The sequence below is a fragment of the Heterocephalus glaber genome, unplaced genomic scaffold, assembly GCF_053883595.1.
Source record: "Heterocephalus glaber isolate CG9 unplaced genomic scaffold, H.glaber_assembly_v1.0 deba00001454, whole genome shotgun sequence".
Taxonomy (NCBI): Eukaryota; Metazoa; Chordata; class Mammalia; order Rodentia; family Bathyergidae; genus Heterocephalus; species Heterocephalus glaber.
The window spans coordinates 11,559,468-11,579,758 of NW_028258303.1; the positions used below are offsets into that span (position 1 = coordinate 11,559,468).

At 38.5% G+C, this 20,291-nt stretch overlaps 1 protein-coding gene across 1 annotated transcript in view; it reads left to right on the forward strand.

Annotated features, from left to right (window-relative positions):
• The first annotated feature begins 1,164 nt into the window (after positions 1-1,164).
• LOC101722877 (broad substrate specificity ATP-binding cassette transporter ABCG2) overlaps positions 1,165-20,291 on the forward strand; it is a 71,325-nt gene continuing 52,198 nt past the window's right edge. The window contains exon 1 of the mRNA XM_004848053.3: positions 1,165-2,004. The gene's annotated coding sequence lies outside the window, so the exon portion shown is untranslated. The remainder of the gene's footprint in view (positions 2,005-20,291) is intronic.

Here is a 20,291-nt window from a genome sequence, read left to right on the forward strand (position 1 = left end):
GGCAAGTGCCTGAAGCATGTTTGGATGGATGGGATGATGAGACAGGGTTAGGGCTGTCAGGGGTGAGATATGATGAGGATCCTATTGGATGTGCAGAATGGCACAAGTGTGTAGTTCATGAGATAGGCCTGGAGATGGCAAGAGGGACTTCCCAGTTACCACATGCAAGTACAGTTGAAATTTTGCTGTGGGAAAAATCACTTGAAGAGAAACCCAAAGGTCCACAGAGAGCACACTGTTCAAACATGCTTCTGAGGACATGACAGTGAATAGGACAAGGAGGAACATGGCAGACAAGTTACAGAAGCCAAAGAGAGAAAGTTCTAGAATGTCAATTGCCACAGGACCAATGAAGAGATGTCCAGCGACCTTGGTGAGATGCTGAGTGACGTTGGAAGAGAAACCAATGAATCAACAAGAGAGTTCATGAAATAAAGTTATTAAAGTCCTCAACGGTTTGCAACATTGTTCAGTAGTAGAGCTTGCTCATGGGCAAAGCCTTGGGTTTGAGCCATGGCACTGCCTAAAATAATAATAGTAATGATTAAGTAAAAACTGACCAAAACTAATGTATAAAATTGAACATAGTTATAACCTTTTTTTAGGAGTAATGACTAGGCCGGAGCCTGATGGAAGCTCCAGGTACAATTTCTAGGACACTGTCAATGCTCTTTTAAAGAATCTAGTGGCAAATGAATAGGTGTGTAAGTAAACATCAAGCTATCTAGTTAGATTTTCTATACTTTTTTGTATATACATTGCACTTCCATAAAATGTTTATCTAAGCAAAAGACCTTCATGCATGTTTAAATTTAGTTTGGTGAACCCTGAACATTGAACATTTCAACTTGTGATACAGGGACAAATGTTACATCCTGCACTGATTGTCTGATTCATCAGGTTAATTATCAGTTCCTAAACAGTATATTTCCCCCACTGTGCTCCATTTTATAGGGCTTAGCTACCTGTGAATTAATTACTTGTTCTCTAGTCTGTTGCACAGGAAGTCATATACCATGGTAGTCCTGCTCTCACCTACACACATACACAGAGAGGAAGAGAGGGAGAGAGGGAGAGAGGGAGAGGGAGAGGGAGAAGGAGAGGGGGAGAGAGAGAGAGAGCGCGTGAGTGAGAGTTCTCACTGCCTTTCTCTTTGTTAACCACACACCCTGTTTCCTTTCCTTCTTTATAAAAAGCAGGGAGTCTTTTATTGTCTCTGAGTGCTCCTGGGCAGGGTGTGGTGGTCAAGGTCAGTCTGTGAGTAGCTCAGGCACCCCGGAACTCAGCTCCGATCCCGACCTAGCAGGAAGCTCTGTGCAAACAAGGGCAAGGCCACTTCCCCAGCCTGAGCCCTGAGTCACAACGCGCACCCACCCTGCCTTGGATGAATCCTTGCTCCGGACTTGGGTCGCTCCTCGAAGCCCCGGACTTCCCGCCCGCGCATTCCCAGCTTTGCCCCTTCATTGAGTGCCAGGCTTGGGAGCAGTGGGCAGCGCTGTCGCGGGAAGGGGAGGCAGGTTGTGTCCTGTGTCCCCACAGTCCAAGTCCTCAGGAGGGAACAGGGACCTGCACCCCAGACGGAGCCAGGAAGGCGCGGGAGGAGGCGGCCAGAAAAGGAGCAAAGATACTCTGGGAATTCTCGGGATTTCTACAGTGGGAGAAGCTCAGCCCTGGCTGGCGCGCACCTGTACTTGCAGCTACTCCAAAGCAAGAGGGTCGCTTGAACCCAGGAATTCAAGAGTAGCCTGGGGAACGAAATGAGATCCCATTTGAAGAAAAATGACTGACAATTGCACCGCACAGGTGCTTGGTGTTTTTGTCGAGTGGAATCTGCTTGCTGAGGTGTGTTTGGAAGATCTGGCTGACTCATCTGAAAGTATATCTCTGAAGTTGTTCACCCTTCACCTCCGAGCTCACGTCCTGGGCCCTGAGCCCTGGATTACCTGAAACCAAACAGATCCTGAGCCCAGAGAGTGAATGCAGGCAGGGAGTGCGGCGGGAAAGGTCAGTAGAGGGTATTGTGTGTACATTTCGTTAGAAAACTGCACATTGTTCAGTAGAGTTGACTGAGTTTGTGGTCCCTATGAAACGGAAACAAAAATTCAATGTTTTTTTTCAAAGAATGATGAGGCAGTGCAATTGATTCCAGATTCTAAGTTCAACTGAATCCCGTGCAACTGATATTGGCGGGCTGCTAAGGGAAAGCTCTTGCTTTTCTGCAAATGTGTGAAGATAAATATATTTGATATAGGTAAAAACTTAATTAGCGTGGGAGCTAGTACAGAGAGAGGATTAATTTGCTAACATTAGTATTTAAAGGGATTGACAAATCTGTTCTTTCTCTTATTCCTAGGATGTAAAATTTATCCACAAGTTTGGGTAGTTTGCTAAAGTGTTGTTGAGCATGCTTTTGTAACTTTTCTGTAAATAGTTGAGTTCTAATAATAACTTTAAAAATTAATGGCGTGTTACAATACATATTAAAAAGAATACTGGAAAATTGCAAGCAATACAGAAAAAATAAGGGCAAGAAATTAGTAAATCTATCAATTAAAAATTTATATATATGAAATGTTCCCTTGTTTTACTTTCTTTTATGTTTTATTTCTTACTGTCTTAGTTACTTCTCATTGAGACACAATACTTGACACCCACAGCTTAAAGGTGGAGGGGTTTATTTGGGTTCAGAGCTTTTAGAGATTTCAGTCCATAGTTCACTGGCTCTATAGGGAAAAATCTCATGTAGAAGGGGCTGCTGAGGAGGAAAGCTACTTACATCAGGACTGTCAGGAAGTAGAGAGAGAAAGGGGAGGAATCTTTCCAGGTCATGCCTAAGCAGACCCCAGCTCGTGACTGCTCAACAGCTGTAGCACCCTGTGATCCAGTCACCTTCCCAAAGCCACACCTCTGAGTGCAGGACACCTTGGGGGGACATTCTCAATCTAAGCCATAACATTGACCTCATAGTAGAAATGTAAAAATGCAATATTATTTCAGGATAAACATACAGATTCTCAGCAACTAATGTTTATCACGCAGTTTTATTCCAAGCCCTGGGAATTATGCAGTTCTCTTAGGAAACCTGTTCTTTTACATAACTTGTATTAAAACACACACACAATTTAGTTTTACATTTATTATCATTAAGTATCCATGAAGCATTTGAAGTGAGCATTAGTATAATGATTGGAAAATAAAATACAACCTGGAGTGGAAAGTTGCCATGTGGGAACACATGGAATGGACATTATTGGATCACTGAAGGGACCTTTGTGGTTGTCAGGTAAAAGGGCCGAAGACCAAGACCAGACCAGGCCACAGCAAGCCTTTATTAGGGGAATAGATCTGCCAGGCTGTCTCTGAACAAAGGAGAGACAAAAGCAATATGGCTGGGGCAGGGAGAGTCTTTTATAGAGACTGGGGTGGGGTTTGTAGGGGCTGAGGTGGGGTTGAGTGAGGTAGTGACTAGGGAATGGAGGAGCCAGTGATGTCACTAGATGTTAGGAGGTGAGCGAGTATTTACTTTCTAAGCGGGAACAGGGGCATGCTGGGAAGAAGGGTTTATTCTTTGGTGGGAGCAACCATCTAGGCATGATGTCACACAGGGGAGGGGGCAAGGCACCATAGGAAGAGGGCAGCTACTATACATAATAGCTGCTGAGGTAGTAGAAGACCTATCATTCCAGGCTTTTGTTTTATGATAGTTGGGCGAAGGTCTCTTCTTCTGGAGCTGCTTCCTGCTGACCAGGGGTGAAGATCAGGGCTAGACCTGGATCTGATGAGGCTGGTGGCAAGTGGGGACCTCTTCCTTTTGCCGTACTGGCTGGTACCCTGCCATGATGAATTCCGTGACTGTCTGGCTGGTGAATGCCCTCAATCGTTCCTGCAAGAAATTTTGAAAACAGCGAACCAGGCACGGTCCAAAACAGAGAATTAAACAGATAATACTGAGGGGTCCCAGGAGTAGTAATAGCCAGGGGATCCATGAGCTCCAGGAACCAAACGTACCCCACCATTGATTAGTACCTTGGGGAGCATATCTATCTGGACAATTGAGTTTTAATTTTTTTCATTTGACGTGTAATTTTTTATTATTGACATAGGTTTTACAGAGACAGCTGGATGTTTAGGGGCTCATTTGTTATAGAAGTAAGAGACTGTTATGGAAGAGATCATAGCTCCTGATCTAAGGGCCCCTGTGTCATGTCCTTGCTCTTAGAGAATGAGTGGAAAAGTGATAAACACAATTTATATAATCTTTATAATCCTTTTTTTTTTTGGAATATAAAAGGTGTATGTAACTGAGCAAATGTCTTTTGGAGGCCAACATACCAATGAGTGTAATGTTACTATGAACCTGACTTCTCCTTTAAATTCAAGGCCAGGACAGTTTTATTCCTGTATCTCTCAGTTTTTGGAAGCCTCCTAGATATATTTAAAAATAAAGAGAACTGATAACCTCAACAAGGACACTGGACAACTTAAGGCGATCAAGTGTAACATAAAAGGCTTGATCTTTTTAGACATGGGTAGGTATCCGGGAAATATGAGCACAATGAGAAGAGGCATCATAAACAGAGAACAAGGATGTACATTATTTTAAAAGGAATAAATCTTGTAGCTGCTTGGTATAGAACTTATCCTGACTGTGGCTGACAAGCAGGTGATTTTTTTCCCAATACTCTTACTTTATGGTTTTTGTTTTTTTTTTTAATCACTACACAATAGTTAATTAGTTATCACAGAATCAGAAAAGCACTTATCTAAAAGGAGAGATCTGGAGACCAGTGGTTTCCAGGATTGGGTACCTGTAAAGAGCTTCTTTTAATTTTTTTGAAAAGAATCTGTACACACTTGTAGCTAATTAATGATTTTCGCTTCTGTTTAGTACCCAAAGTTTTGTCTTTCTGAAATGGCTGTGTCATGAGTGAACCAAAAGATTTTAATGGGTGGGCTATGTCTTAATTTTTCTGAAGTCTAGCTTTATTATTATGTCATTGTTTTATACCTCTTTTGGTTATTTTTTCTGCTGGGTGTTTAAGACCAAGTTAAAGTGAGACCTGCATCAATCAATATGAACCTCTTGTTATCTATTAAGGTCAGTTAAGTCTCCCCAGGCCATTACTTTGGAACCATGTATAGTGCCTCTCTGCTTTTCTGTCAGTGTCAGCCGTCAGGATGGGTCATGGCCTTGCTTGACCAAGTTGCTTTCAGTGAAAGCATTGGAGATTTTTTCTTGGTGACCCTCCTTTGGCACATAGTACATTGTCCTCTGGTGTCCAGCAATCTCCCAGTTTAGGAGGTTGAGTGACTTACCAAAGATGTAGGACCCTGTAGAGAAGGTTCCCTCATGTTCTAGAACTTTGTTGACCTTGAGGGTCCAGGGCCAAAATATTGGCTGTCCTCATAGCCCAGTTACCTTTTAGTTTTGGTCTCCAAACTTTAGTTGTTGAACACTCAGAAGAGAAGGTCAATAGTGTTAGCATTGTAACAAGAATAATGAATTTAACTATTATAGTTTTACCTGAATAACAAGCATTTTGGAATTTAAAATATAGAGAACTGTTACTGTTATCAGTCATGGTTGTTTTTTAGTAGTTGAATTCCTGTAGAATATTAACAGAAAAAGAGCCACAAATAATATTTTAACGTGACAATTATGATGACTTTACCTTTGTAACACATTTAAATGTCCATCTTGATATAAAATAGCCATTGTTAAACTTACTCATTTTTTAAAAACATCAAAAGCTTTTACCTAAATTATTATCTTTAAAAAATAATAATAATCTTTTGATAGGATACCATCTAAAGAAAATAGCTCATATATGTATCTGTTATCATAAATAGCTAGAGTGTATGAAAAGGCAAATACCTGAATCAAAAAGAAGTTATTATCATAAACAAATATTAGAAAACCTGTACAGTCAGAAAGTACAAATATTTAGTACACTAGAAAAAATAAAACCTTGTTATTGTTGTTTTTTACAGGATATTTAGTCCTTTGAAAATGACCAGTGTAAGCACACCATAATAACATATTTAGAATTTATCCCTTTGATGACAATTGATATAAACAGTATAATAATATATTTAAATAATATTTATTCCTGTAAGTCTTTTATAAGGCTATGAAAACTATCGGGTAAGTCTGTTGTAAGATGAAAACTGTTGAGGTCCCCCTAGTGAACAAAGACTGGAAAATATTTCCATGCGGCTGCTCCTTTGTTCACCAAGGGGAGCATGCCTTGAACTTAATAACCTTTATCTATAAACAAAACAGCTGTATGATTGGACAAAAAACAAAGATATAAGACAATTTCTAAAACTAGAGTGCACTCAAATATATTTAGCCCAATGGAATTTTAATCTCTTTATAATTTTAGGTTTATAATTATAAATAAGACTATTTAAAACTTTTTGTAAGTCAATTAACAGAGATCTCTTGTAGAATTAAAATCAGAAGGAATGAAACCTCTATTCCTGTAAACCTTTTATAACAAACTTGAAACCAACAAGTAAACATATATGTTTCCTTTATAAATCACTTCCACACACCTTCTTGATGTACCTAGGGCTTTTGGTCTTGTTCTTCTAACAAGACAAACATATAAAATCCTTTTATATCAAAAATATATCTTTTACTTATAGGTTTTTAAATATTTTGTCTCCGACTCATTATAAACATTTTATACTTTTGTCAGTCATTATCTCATGCCTAGTGGCGTTTGTTAAGTAAATAAAGTTCCAATTCCTGTTTAATGGTTAGACACAGGTGGTTTCTGCCACTGATTACAGCCCTGAACACATGACAGTTAAGGCACATATCTCACAAGTTTGTTCAAGGATTCCCACTTCGTTTTTTAGTTAGGATGTTATCTATAGTGGAGCTACAAATCAAAGAAGCTATATAACATTCACTTTAAACAGCAGAAGCAATGGGCTAAGGCAAGTTTTTAAAGGGATACACTACCTAGTTTGCTTCCACAACTACTTTAATAGCTAATCTATTAAACTTTAAAACTTTTTCCTATCAACAGAGTTATAAAGTGGGGGAGGTATGAGCGGTGAGTGATCGGCTCAGGCTAGGAGTACTTGAGAAGGAGAACAGGTTTGACAGAGGGTGGGTCGAGCACGTAGGTAGAAAAAGGCTTGTATGTAGGGGATTTGTGACCATTTGCCATTGCGCTGTCAGAAGTTGTGTAAATTGTGCAGTATATTAAAATCAAAAGTGCCATTTTCAGGCCATTGAAACCCATTATCTAATTTATACTGAGGCCAAACCTGATTACAATAAAAAACAAGTCTTTTTGGCTTAAAGTCTGGTCCCAACAATCTGAGGGGTTTAAGTTTTGCCAGGAGGCAGCCCAGAGGCATGGAGGGAAGGGGTTTGGATTGTTGGGCTCCCATGTTAGAATGGGTGAGGAGACAGCCCCCTGGGAGAGGGGCAAAGGGGAGAAGCATCCTTGTCTCCTTTGACAATCTCCCAGTGAGTCTCCCAAAGGGAGAGAACGAGAGGAGCCGGGCCGATGGGACGTCTCTCAGGGGCACAGTCCTGGGCCCAGAGGCCGTGGGGGTTTCTCTGACCAAGTGCTTGGATTTCTGAGAAGTCCCCAGAGGGAGAGAAAATGAGACAGAGAACCCAACGAGAGGGAGGCTGAACTGCCTACTCACCCAGAGATTGGTGACCAGTGTGGATGTGTAGTGTCAGCAATGGCAAAGGTAGAAAGCCCCAGAGGGTCCTGGCAATGGCAGATAGGTCCGTTGGAGATGGCCAAAAGGTCAATCAACCCCGTCCTGTGGGGCCTCGTCCATTAATGGACCATCTACCATCCAAGTCATGGCACCAGAAATGTCAGGTAAAAGGGCCGAAGACCAAGACCAGACCAGGCCACAGCAAGCCTTTATTAGGGGAACAGATCTGCTGGGCTGTCTCTGAACAAAGGAGAGACAAAAGCAATATGGCCGGGGCAGGGAGAGTCTTTTATAGAGACTGGGGTAGGGTTTGTAGGGGCTGAGGTGGGGTTGAGTGAGGTAGTGACTAGGGAATGGAGGAGCCAGTGATGTCACTAGGTGGTAGGAGGTGAGCGAGTATTAGGTTACTTTCTAGGTGGGAACAGGGGCATGCTGGGAAGATGGGTTTGTTCTTTGGTGGGAGCAACCATCTTGGCATGATGTCACACAGGGGAGGGGGCAAGGCACCATAGGAAGAGGGCAGCTACTATACATAATAGCTGCTGAGGTAGTGGAAGACCTATCAGTGGTTAATAAAGCTGCATGTGGAGATCATCATAAAAAGGGAATGATTAGTCACACAGTTCAGAGACACAAAATGGTAAAACATGCTGACTCTTCAGAGATACTTTTCCTGCCATTTATTTCTGAGGCAAATGTCTTCTGGGTGTATCACAGAGGAATGTAGGTAAAACTTGAGAATAGCAATGGAGAGCATCCTCAGTGTCATCCTGTGAGACACACACAGCAGTGCCTGGTCTCGGAGTGCTTTCTGAAAAGGCTTGTTGTAGTTGTAACTGTCCTTATCCTAAGTGCCTTGGGACACATTAGGATACTGAGACCCTGGGGTTCCATTCACTGCTGTTTGATGGCAGGGTCTTATTCAGGGATAAGAAACCTAGAATTTTATGGAGGGATAGGTAGAGCTCATGTTCTTTAAGTACTCCTCAAATATTTCTGTCAAGCTTCTTTAAAAGTATATTTTATATTCAGTCGACATACAGTAATTGAATGTACATATGGTGTTCAGTGTGACATTTCAGTACACGTATACAATGTGCATATTTGTTATCTGACATCATTAGAACAAAATACCAGTTATGGTTTATATTTGAATGTCCCCCCAAACCCTCATGCACTCAAAGTTGTGGGCTTTCCTTTGTTCTTCTCTTTGCTCTCTACCTCCTGTGTGCCAGGAGATGAGCAGCTTGCCTCAACCAAGGTCCTTCCAGCATGCTACTGACCATGCATGGACTGAAACTTCTGAAACATGAGCCAAAATTAACCTTTCCTCATTTTAATTGTGGGGGCCAGGTATTTGTTCCAACAGTGAGGAAAGTGAGTAAGACAGATTTTGGTACCAAGAGTGAAATCATTGTCAGGACTGTACCTGACCACATGGTTTAGAACCCTTTAGAACTCTTTTGATGGAGGAGTCTGGAAAGTCTGGAGATGCTAACCAGAGAAGCCCTAGAATGCTGTAAGTCAAGCTTAATGGGAGATTCTGATCAAAGCTCAGAAGACCAGATGCTGATAAAAGGAAAACAATAAAGACTAGTTTCTGTAGGTTTCAATTGGGAACAAGGAATCCATTGCAGTTGGCCTCAGTCCATGTGTGTTATACTGTGGCAGAAAATTTGTCTACATTTTCTTCATGTCCTGAGACTTTGTAGCAGATTGAAATTAAGGGTGGTGGACTTTAATTTGGCAGAGAAAATTTCAAGACAGCCCAGTATACAGGCTATAACATGGATAATGCTTGCTGCTTTTAATCAGGTTTATACTAAAAACCAGGATCAAAAATCTCATTTAATAAATTTTCTGCTTTGCCAGAAAGAAAGGGGCTGTAAACTTGGACCATAGGAGAGTGTGGATGCTGAAAAGCTTATTATTAAAAAGAAGCCTACTACTTTACATTAGGACAATAGGAAATATTCCCTGAAGGCATGAAAGGAACAGCAAGAACTCACCCTTCACAGGCTCAAGAGCGCATGTGAAAGGCCTTGCTTTGAGAAGACAGCCCCCGCATGCCCTGCCTGAGAAAAACCACCCAGGAAATTCATATCTTGGGATTTGGTTCACAATGCTCAGCCATTCAGACATTCAGAGGCCTCTGCAGCCATGAGGCAAAAGGACCTGGCTAGCTCTGGAGCCAGTGGCAGATCGTGTTTTCATCCATGTGGTGATGATTTTGCAGACATGCAGAAACCAAAAGTTGTGGGGACAGGAACGCTTCTACCCAGATTTCAGAAGAAGGCCAGGGATATCCCTGAGAGGGCAATATGTGGAGCTGTGAGACTGAAACAAAAAGTACAGTGGAGATTCCAGAAGGTTGGAGAAGCCAGGAACATAAAACATATGAAGAAAGCCACAGGCAGTGAGAAAAGCCAGTGCAAGAGAGAAACATTCACTACATTTTTTTTGTTTTGGTACTGGGCATCTAACTTGTGACCTTGCACTTGCGAGGCAGGCACTGGAACCACTGAGCTAAATCCCCAGCCCTATTCACTATATTTTTGACCATACTGATAGGTCTCCCACCATCTCAGCAGCTATTATGTATAGTAGCTGCCCTCTTCCTATCGTGCCTTGCCCCCTCCCCTGTATGACATCATGCCAAGATGGTTGCTCCCACCAAAGAACAAACCCTTCTTCCCAGCATGCCCCTGTTCCCGCCTAGACAGTAACCTAATACTCGCTCACCTCCTACCACCTAGTGACATCACTGGCTCCTCCATTCCCTAGTCACTACCTCACTCAACCCCACCTCAGCCCCTACAAACTCCACCCCAGTCTATAAAAGACTCTCCCTGCCCCAGCCATATTGCTTTTGTCTCTCCTTTGTTCAGAGACAGCCTGGCAGATCTATTCCCCTAATAAAGGCTTGCTGTGTCCTGGTCTGGTCTTGGTCTTTGGCCCTTTTACCTGACACATACCTTATATATCTATTTTAGAAGCCTACAGGAAATTCAAAAATTTAAATAACAAACCTTTAGAGAATCATTTCCCAGCTCATTTCAGGTTGCAAACCAAAAAATGATAGTTTAAATAATTTTGGTGTCATAGATATTTTTCTTTTCAATAATGGCTTTATTGGGATATAAATCATATACCATACCCCATACCATTCACCCACTTATAGTGCAAAATTCTGTGGTTATTCACACATTCAGAATTGTTCAAGCATTATGTTCCCATCACTATCTTCCCCTAAGACCTATTCTGATGAGAGTTATTCCCCACTCACTGAGAAAAAAAGATATCTAATTTTTAGCTACTCAATTAACTTATTTATGAGACAAATAAAATATTCAGAGAATCATATTTAAAGGTACTTATGTATTATTGTTTGAAGTGGGAATAGGTGTTATGCGCAGAGCAAAATTGCTGTGCAGCTGTCCTCCTTATCTCAATGAATGTTTATTTTCACACGAAGGGTAAATAAAATCTGGTGAGGTCAGAGACATTGCTGGTTATACATTTTGTTGATCATTAGCGCAATCCTTTGAACTTGGGACTAGAAAGGCTTTGTTACTCTTTATGTGTGTATGTATGTGTGTATGTGTATGTATGTATAAATGTATGTATGTACTTCATTTTTTTTGGTCTTACAACCTCAGAAAATTTATTATTGTAATTTTCATCTGTTTTGCTCCTATCTTTTGCTAATTGTAGACATGACTTTTTACCAAGATGCAATCAGAACTTTTACCCATGCACTATAAAAGCTTTTATTGGGCCTCCATACTTTTTTTTTTCTTTTTAATTCTTTTATTGGTACATTTTAGGTATACAATATGTTTACATTTATCATTGGATGCTTGTACCTGTACATGATATATCTTGGTTCTTATTTTTTCCCCATTACCTGCGCACCCTTCACTCCCTCCACCCTTCCCTATTTACATAGATTTTGGTGCCATTTTTTTTTTCTTTTCTCATAATTTTTCCTTTCCCTTCTTCCCTTTCCCCTTCCCCTCCCACCACCCCTACACCTTTGGACCTTTTCCTATTTCAAATTATCAATTATTCATTTTAATCATTTTCATCCTTATTTATACTTTCAGTTTCTCACACTAGTGTATTTCGTTTTTTGAAACAGGGTCTCACTGCAGAGATCAGGTTGGCCTTGAACTCATTATGTGGCTCAAGGTTGTCTCAAACTCACAGCTATCTTCCCACATCAGCCTCCCATAGTGCTGAGATTAAAGACGTACCACCATCCTTGGTACTTTGTTACTATTTAGAGTAGGGTCTGGCTGGAAATTAGCTCTTAGACCCAAGTAGCATGAGGTAATTCACCTGCATGGAGTTCTATAATTTATTGAGAAGGGTGAAAAGGAAGTGTCTTGAAAGTATCAAGCCTTGTGATCTCTCCCTGAAGCCACTGGAAGCAAGCATCTTACAAAAAAAGAGGAATAACTCCCTGAATCTGGTGGATGCACACCTGCAGTCCCAGCTACTGAGGAGGCTGAGATGAGATGACCGAGGCCAGCATGGGAAACTTAGTAAGATACTTTCTCAAAATAAAAGTAAAAGGGCTGTGCATGTAGTTCAGAGGTAGAGCATTGTCTAGTATGCACATGACTCTGGCTTTAATCCTCACTACTGGGGAAAAAATGCCTGTATGTGAAATTAGCCTACCCTCTCTAGTAGTTCCTTCTGTTTGTGCTCATCAGCACTGCCTCACTCTGGCAGACCTTGCTTGTACTCTAGAGTGTAGAAAAAATGGAATAGAAAAGTAAGAGAGGGCAACAGACTTAGAAGAAGAATATATTTTACTTTACATTAGGCAGTAGTTTGAAAAGAATTAAGATTTTTGGATCTTCACAATAAGAGGAAGTGGCCCTTAATGTGCAGTTGAGTGCTTACATGTTACATGTTAGAGTTGAGTGGGTACATGTAATTTTATAACCATTGCCATGGTTGCACTAAACTTCAGGTATATATTAGTCCCCTACTAAAGAAGATCATAGATGAGAAAGTTTTGAGAGTCCCAGAGTCTTTCGAAGCTGAGACAAAGTACTGGGCGTGGGTGTTAGCTCTATGGTAGAACAATTCTTTGTATTTGTGAGGCAATGGGTTAGAACCTCACAGAGGTTAAAACTTCTGATTGGGTATAAATCATGATTCCTATGACTCCACTTCTCAGGATGATTTAATTTACTAGAACAGCTCACATCTCAGAGAACTACTTTGTCTACATTTATCAGGGGATGATAATAGAGATCATAAAGCACACAAATGAATGACCAGAATAAAAGGTATGTACACAAGATGAGCTCAGGTATCTTTAGCAAGAGAGCTTCTATTCCAGTAGAGTTTCTTCTCCATATTTCCTATTATCTAGCTTTTATTTTGATCTTCACTTATATTTTGGGTTTCTCATATAAGAGAAACCATAGATTATTTATACTTGTATGTCTAGTTCACCCAATAATATGGTCTCAAGGTACATCCATTTCCCTACAAATGATTCAAGTTTATCCTTCTTTCTGGCAGAATAGTAGTCTCTCATGTATAAACACCAAACTATCTTCAACTATTCATTTAGTGATGGAGATATAGGCTGATTGGAAGATTTATCTATTATGAATTGTACTGGTATAAACATGGGTATGTATGTAACATTGTAATGTGATGTCTTTAATCCTTTCAGGAAGATTTCAAGAAAGGGAAAAGGTGAATTGAATGGAATATCTAGTTTATGTTTTTGAGGAATTTCCATATTGATTTCTGTAATTATTGTACAAGTTCACACTCCCACCAACAGTGTAGAATTTCTTTTTCCTGCAGCCTCACCAGCATTTATTATTACTTGATTAGTTGATGATAGCCCTTCTTTATGGTGTAATATGCAATCTGAGTTGTAATTTGCATTTCTTTGATGTCCAGAGATGTTGAACATTTTCTTATGCATTTATTAGCCATCTTAACTTTTTCTGTGGCATGTCTATTCATTTCAGCTGCCCTTTTTTTATTTGGAGGGGATCTAAGTTTTTGAGATTTTTAATATAGTCTGGGTATTAGTTTTCTATCCTAGGAATAGCTGGGAAAAGGCTTTTTCCCCCATTCTGTAGGTTTTCTGTTCAATCTGTGAAAAACATTGTATTTTGATAAGAATTGCATTAAATCTATATAATTTTTGGTAGTATGGCCATTTTGACAATATTATTTCTGCCTATCCAGTATTTCTATTTTCTAATGTACTCTTCAATCTCTTTGCAGAGCAATATAGTTTTTCTTATAAAGGTCATTCATTTTTTGGCTAGGTGAATTCCTAGGTATTTAGTTCTATTGAAACTACTGTGAATGAGATTGTTTTCTTGATTTCTTTGTCAGTGAGTTCATTTTTGGTGTAGAGGAATGCTATTGACTTTTTGGGAGTGTATTTTATAAGGTGCAAATTTGCTGAATTATTTTATTAGTTGTAAGAGTCTTCTGCTGGAGTTTTTTGATGTAAAGTTTTTATGTAAAAGACCATGTCATCAGTGTATAAGGATAGTTTAATTTCTTCCTTTCCTATTCAAATCTATTTCATATTTTTCTCTTGACTAATTACTCTGGCTAAAGTTTTGAGTACAATATTAAATAAGAGTGGTGAAAATGAATGTTCTATCTTGTTCTTGATTTCATTGGGAATGTTTTAATTTTCCCCATTTATTATGTGGTTGACAGTGGGTTTGTCATATTTGGCTGTTATTTTAAAGCTAAACCCTCCTGTGCCAATTTTCAACAAGGTTTTTATTATCATGACTGGATGAAGGCTTTTTCTGCATCTATTGTGATGATCAGTTGCTTTTAATCTTTATTTTATGTGATGTATTACATTTATTAATTCACATATATTGGACCATCCTTGCATTCTGGGAATTAAATCAACTTAGTCATGATGTATGATCTTTTTAATGACTTCTTGTATTCTGTGTGCAAGTATCTTGATGAGGATTTTTGCCTATATGTTCATTAAGGAATTTGGCTGTTAGTTTTCTTTTGTTGTTAACTTATTATTCAGTTTTGATATCAAGGTATTCTTAACTTCAAACCATGAGTTTGGTTATGTTCCTTCCCTTTTAACTTCATGGAAGAGTTTGAATAATATTTGCATTAATTCTCCCCTAGAGTTCTTGTAAATTCAGGTGTGAATCTGTTGGGTTCTGGATATTCTTTGTTGGTAGGGTTTTATTACTGCCTGTTATGAGACCATTCAGAGTTTTTATATCTTCTTGGTTTAGCTTTGGTTAATGTGTGTCTAGGAATCTATTAATATTAATTTCTTCTAGATTCTCTAATTTATTGGAATATAGGATTTTTTCATTAAGTTTATTGGTACATTTTAGGTACACAACATGATGACATTCATCATTGGGAATTTGTACCTTTACATAATCTTTCTTGGTTCTTATTTTTTTACTAATTCCATTCCCTTCTTTTCTTTCCCCTACACCTCCCACTTCCCCTTCCCTTTTACCCTTTTTCTTCCTATTTCACATTATCTATTATACCTTTTAGTCCGTATTTACAATTTCAATTTCTCACACTAGAGAAACTATTCAGTATTTATACATGTATGTCCTATTTATTTCACTTAAGAGTATTGCCACAATTTCTCATTTTTTATGGCTGAGTAGTACTCCATTTTATTTAAAAAAACATTTTCTTTATCCAGTTTCCAGTTGTTGGGGAATTGGGCTTCTTCCAAGTTTTAGCTATTACAAATTGTGCTGCAATGAACATGGGTGCACATGTATCACTGTGATCTGATTCTTTTAATTCTTTTGGGAAGATATCCAGCAGGGGAATAGCTGGGTCAAATGGGACTTCCAGTCCTAGTTCTTTGAGGTATCTCTATCTCCATACTGACTGTCGCTGTGGTTGCACCAGTCTACACTCCCACCAGTAGTGGAGCAGTGTTCCTCTTTCCCCACAGTCCTACCAGTATTGGTTATTGGTTGATTTCATGATAGCAGCCATTCTTTCTGGGGTGAGATGGAGTCTTAGTGTTGTTTTCATTTGCATCTCTCAAATAACCAGTGATGTTGAACATTTTTTCATATGCTTATTTACTGTTTCTACTTCTTTGTGTGAGAAATGTCTGTTCATTTCAGATGCCCAGTTTTGGATTGGATCTTTAAATTTGGGAGGTCTGACTTTTTTATGTTTCTTTATAGATTCCAGGTAGGAGGCCTTTGTCTGAAGAATAGCAGGTAAAAATTATTTCTCACATTGTGGGTTGTCTCCTCACACTGTTGACCATTTCTCTTGCTGTGCAGAAGCTTTTTAGTAAGAAGAGATTCCACTTGTTGATTATTTGTGCTACTTCACAGAAAACTGAGGTTTTGTTCATAAAATCTTTTCCTACACCAATGTCTTAAAGAGTTCTGCTTAACATCTGGTCCAGCTGGTTCAGCATTTCTGTTTTAATATTTAGACCTTTATCCATTTAGATTTCAGTTTAGTGCATGGTGAGAGATATAGGTCTATTTTTAATCTTTGGCAAGTTGAAACCCAGGTTTTCCAACACCATTTATTAAAGAGGCTTTCTTTCCTCCAGCAAGGGTGTTTGGCTCCTTTGTCGAAGATGAGGTGACTGAATGTGTCTGGAGTTGTTTCTGCATCTTTTAATCTGTTCCACAGGTCCTCAAGTCTGTTTCTTTGCCAGTACCATGCTGTTTTTCTTAAAGTAGCTTTGTAGTATAGTTTCATGTTGGGGGTTGCGATACCCCCTGCCATGTCTCTGTTGCCTAGAATTGCTTTTGCTATTCTAGGTCTCTTCTTGTTTCAAATGAATTTTTGGATTGTTTTCTCAAGGTCCATGAATTATGCTGCTGGAATTTCAATTGGGATTGCATTGAATCTATATAGAAGTTTTGGAAGTAGGGCCATTTTCACTATGTTGATTCTTCCTACCCAGGAGCAAAAGATGTCTTTCCATTTTCTGATGTTCTCTTCAGTCTCTCTTTCAGAGTGCTATGGTTTTCAGAGAAGAGGTCTTTGATTTCTTTTGTTAGGTTTATTCCTAGGTATTTCAGTTTTTTGGATGCTATTATGAAAGTAATTGTTTGCCCTATTTCTCTCTCAGTGAGTGTGTTGTTCTTGTAGAGCAAAATTATTGATTTTTGTGTGTTGACCTTGTATCCAGCTGGTTTACTGAATTTGGTTATGAAGTCTAGGAGACTTTTGGTGGAGTTCTTTAGGTCTTCTGTATAGAGTACCATGTCAACTGCAAATAATGACATTTGACTTCTTCATTTCCTTTCATTATTCCTTTCATTTCTTTCTCTTGTCTAATTGGTGTGGCTAATGTTTCCCAAACTATATTGAACAGGACTGGTGATAGTGGACATCCTTGTCTTGTTCCTGGTTTTAGTGTGACGGATTTCAGTTTTTTAGCATTTAGTATGATATTGGCTGTTGGTTTTTCATAGATGGCTTTTATCAGATTGAAATAGAGACCATGTATTCCAATGTTTTGTAGGGTTTTTGTCATAAATACATGTTGGATTTTGACAAATACTTTTTCTGCATCTATTGAGATGATCATATGGGTTTTATCTTTGGCTCTATCAATACAATGTGTTACATTTATTGATTTATGTATGTTGATCTTGTACCATTACAGGAGTATCTTGGTTTTATTTTTTCCCCCTTCCCCTGCCCTCCCTTCACCCCATCCACCCTTCCCTATTTGCAAAGACTTTGTTTCCATTTTTTTCCTTTTCTCATATTTTTCTTTTCCTTTCTTTCCTTTCCCCTACCCCTCCCACTTCCCCTGCTCCTTTAGGCCTTTACTTCCTATTACACAATATCAATTACACATTTTTAGAATTACAATATAAAGACCTAGGAGACATTACCACAGATTTTATAGAATTTAAAATGATATAGAAAGGATATTTCAAAAATCTGTTTTGAAATAAATTTGACAACTTCTAAGAACTGCCTTGGAAAGCAAAATAGTGAAACTAACTCTGGAGGAAATATAAAATTTGAATACCATCTATTAAAAAAAGTATATTCTTAGCTTGAAAACCAACCTATATGACAACAACAGGCTCATATACATTTTAACTGATAAATTATATCAAACATTTAAAGCAGAAAAAAAAAAAGGAGCACTTCTCCCCACATTTTAGGAAATCAACATTGTGCTAATCCTGAAACTGGATAAAGATAATAGAAGAAAAAACTATGAACATAGATAGAAATTTGTTTAACAAAACAAACTATTAGAAGTCAGATCTGGCAGGATGTAGAAAGTGGTTTTATTATAGGGATGGCAGTGTTGGTTCAGCATTGGAAGATCCACCCCCAAAAGTCATCATTTTAACAGAGGGAAGGAAAAAGCCATATGACCCAGTCACTAGTTGGAGAAAAAGTATTGGACTAAATTCCACAGCTGTTCATGGTAAAAACTATCAGGAGGCTACAAGTAGAACAGAACCGTCTCAACAGATCAAAGACGTACTCCATACTTCCACTGAGAATGCCTTATATGAATGGAGAAGATACAGTGCTTTCTCTTTAAGGTGGGGGACAAGGGCAGATATGCTTACTCTTCATCTGTCCATTAAACTTTGAAACATAGGCCCAAACCAAAATAGTCTGGCAATAAAATGACACAGTTAGGATAGGATTGGTAAGGTAGAAGCAAAATCTTTATATGTAGATGAAATGATCATCTACAGAGAAAATACTAAGAAATCTCTAGGAGCCCCTAGAACTTGTATTTAAATTTAGCAGGATTAGAAAACACAGGGTATATATAAAAATTCAGGTCTATGTATACTTGCTATAAATGAAGAATTGGATATTGAAATTTAAAAGTTATGTAGGAGTACAACGGAACTAGAAAAGTAAAAATAAACAAAAACAACAACAAAAAAAACAGTGTTGGAAGACGTTTAGACCTAATTTTAAGACTTCCTCTAAAGCTACAGTAATCAAGGTAGTGTTGGTGTAAGGAAAGACATATAGATCATTGGAATGAAACAGAGAATCTAGAAGTAGAACCACACATATATATAGTCTACTGAGTTTTGAAGGATTATTTAACATTAATATTTTATAGAATATAAACTCAATTCAAGAGCAGAGGAAAAGATAGTGTTTTCAGCAAATAGCACTAGAACACCTGGTATCCATATATAAAAAATTAACCTCAATCCTTTATTTCCATACATAAAAATAACTTGAAGGGATCTATAAACCTAAATATGACAGCCTAAAAGTGTAAAACTTTAAGAAGAAATTATAAGGGAAAATGTTTATGAATTTAGGCTATGCAAGAACTACAATAAACATGTATAAAAGAAAAAATTGATAAATGAGATTCCACCAAAATTTAGAACTTTAAATGACATCATTAAAATGAAAAGTAGTCCTTAGACCATATTTACAATGCATATAACCTATGACCAGAATATATAAAGAACTCTTACAGCTCATTAATAGACAATTCAATTAAAAAGTAGACATAAGAAGATGATAAATAGCCAGTATAGCACAAGGAAAGGTGTGCAACTCTAGAATCAGAAAAATACTAATCAGTATAATAGCAAGATTGAATTAAACACTCATTAAGGAGATGAAGTTAAAAGTTTTAAAAGCCTTGTCATGACTTTTTCTTTTTGTTGGATTCCCCCCCTTTGCATTTGATTCATCACGCCCAATGGATTCATTCTGCTGGGCTTCCTGGGGTTGTGATCCTCATTGTCTTTTCCTAGGATGTTGTCTAAAATATTTTGGAGTGCTGGTTTGGTATTCATGAAGTTCCTGAGGTGCTCTTTATCACAAAAGTATCATATTTCTCCATCAATTTTGAAAGATAGTTTTGCAGGGTACATCAATCTGGGTTGGAGGCTATTTTCCTTTAGGACTTGAAATACATCACTCCAAGCTCTTCTTGCCTTGAGCCAAAAAAAGTTGAAAAGTCTGCTGTGATTCTGATGGGTTTTCCTTTGTATGTAATTTGTTTCTTTTCTCTCACTGCTTGTAGAACTTTGTTCTTCTGTTGGGTTTCTGGAACCCTAACTATTATATGCCTATGTGTAGATTTTTTTTGATCAAGGCTAGCTGGAGTCCTATATGCCTCACTTATCTGTATGTCAAGTTCTTCCCCCTGCTTGGGAAGTTTTCTGCCATCACTTCTCTAAGCAGTTTTTTTTATGTCATCTGCACTCTCTCCTGTTTCTTCATTGACTCCAATCAGTCTTATGTTATTCTTCTTTGCATCGTCTAGCAGCTGCTGGATCGATTTCTCATGTTCCCTTATAATTTTTAAAGCAATTTTTCTTTTCCTGGTCACTAATTGCAATCTTATCTTCTATATCTGATATTCTATCCTCACATTGGTTCATTCGGCTGCGCAGACTTTTGATGGAGTTTTTTTTGTTTGTTTTTTTTTTGGTACCAGGGATTGAACTCGGGTCCTTGCGCTTGCTCAGCAGGCGACAAAACCACTGAGCTAAATCCCCGGCCCTCGATGGAGTTTTTAATCTCCTGGAAACCTGTTTGTATCTGTTTTATGGATTCCATTTGTTTCCTATGTTGGGATT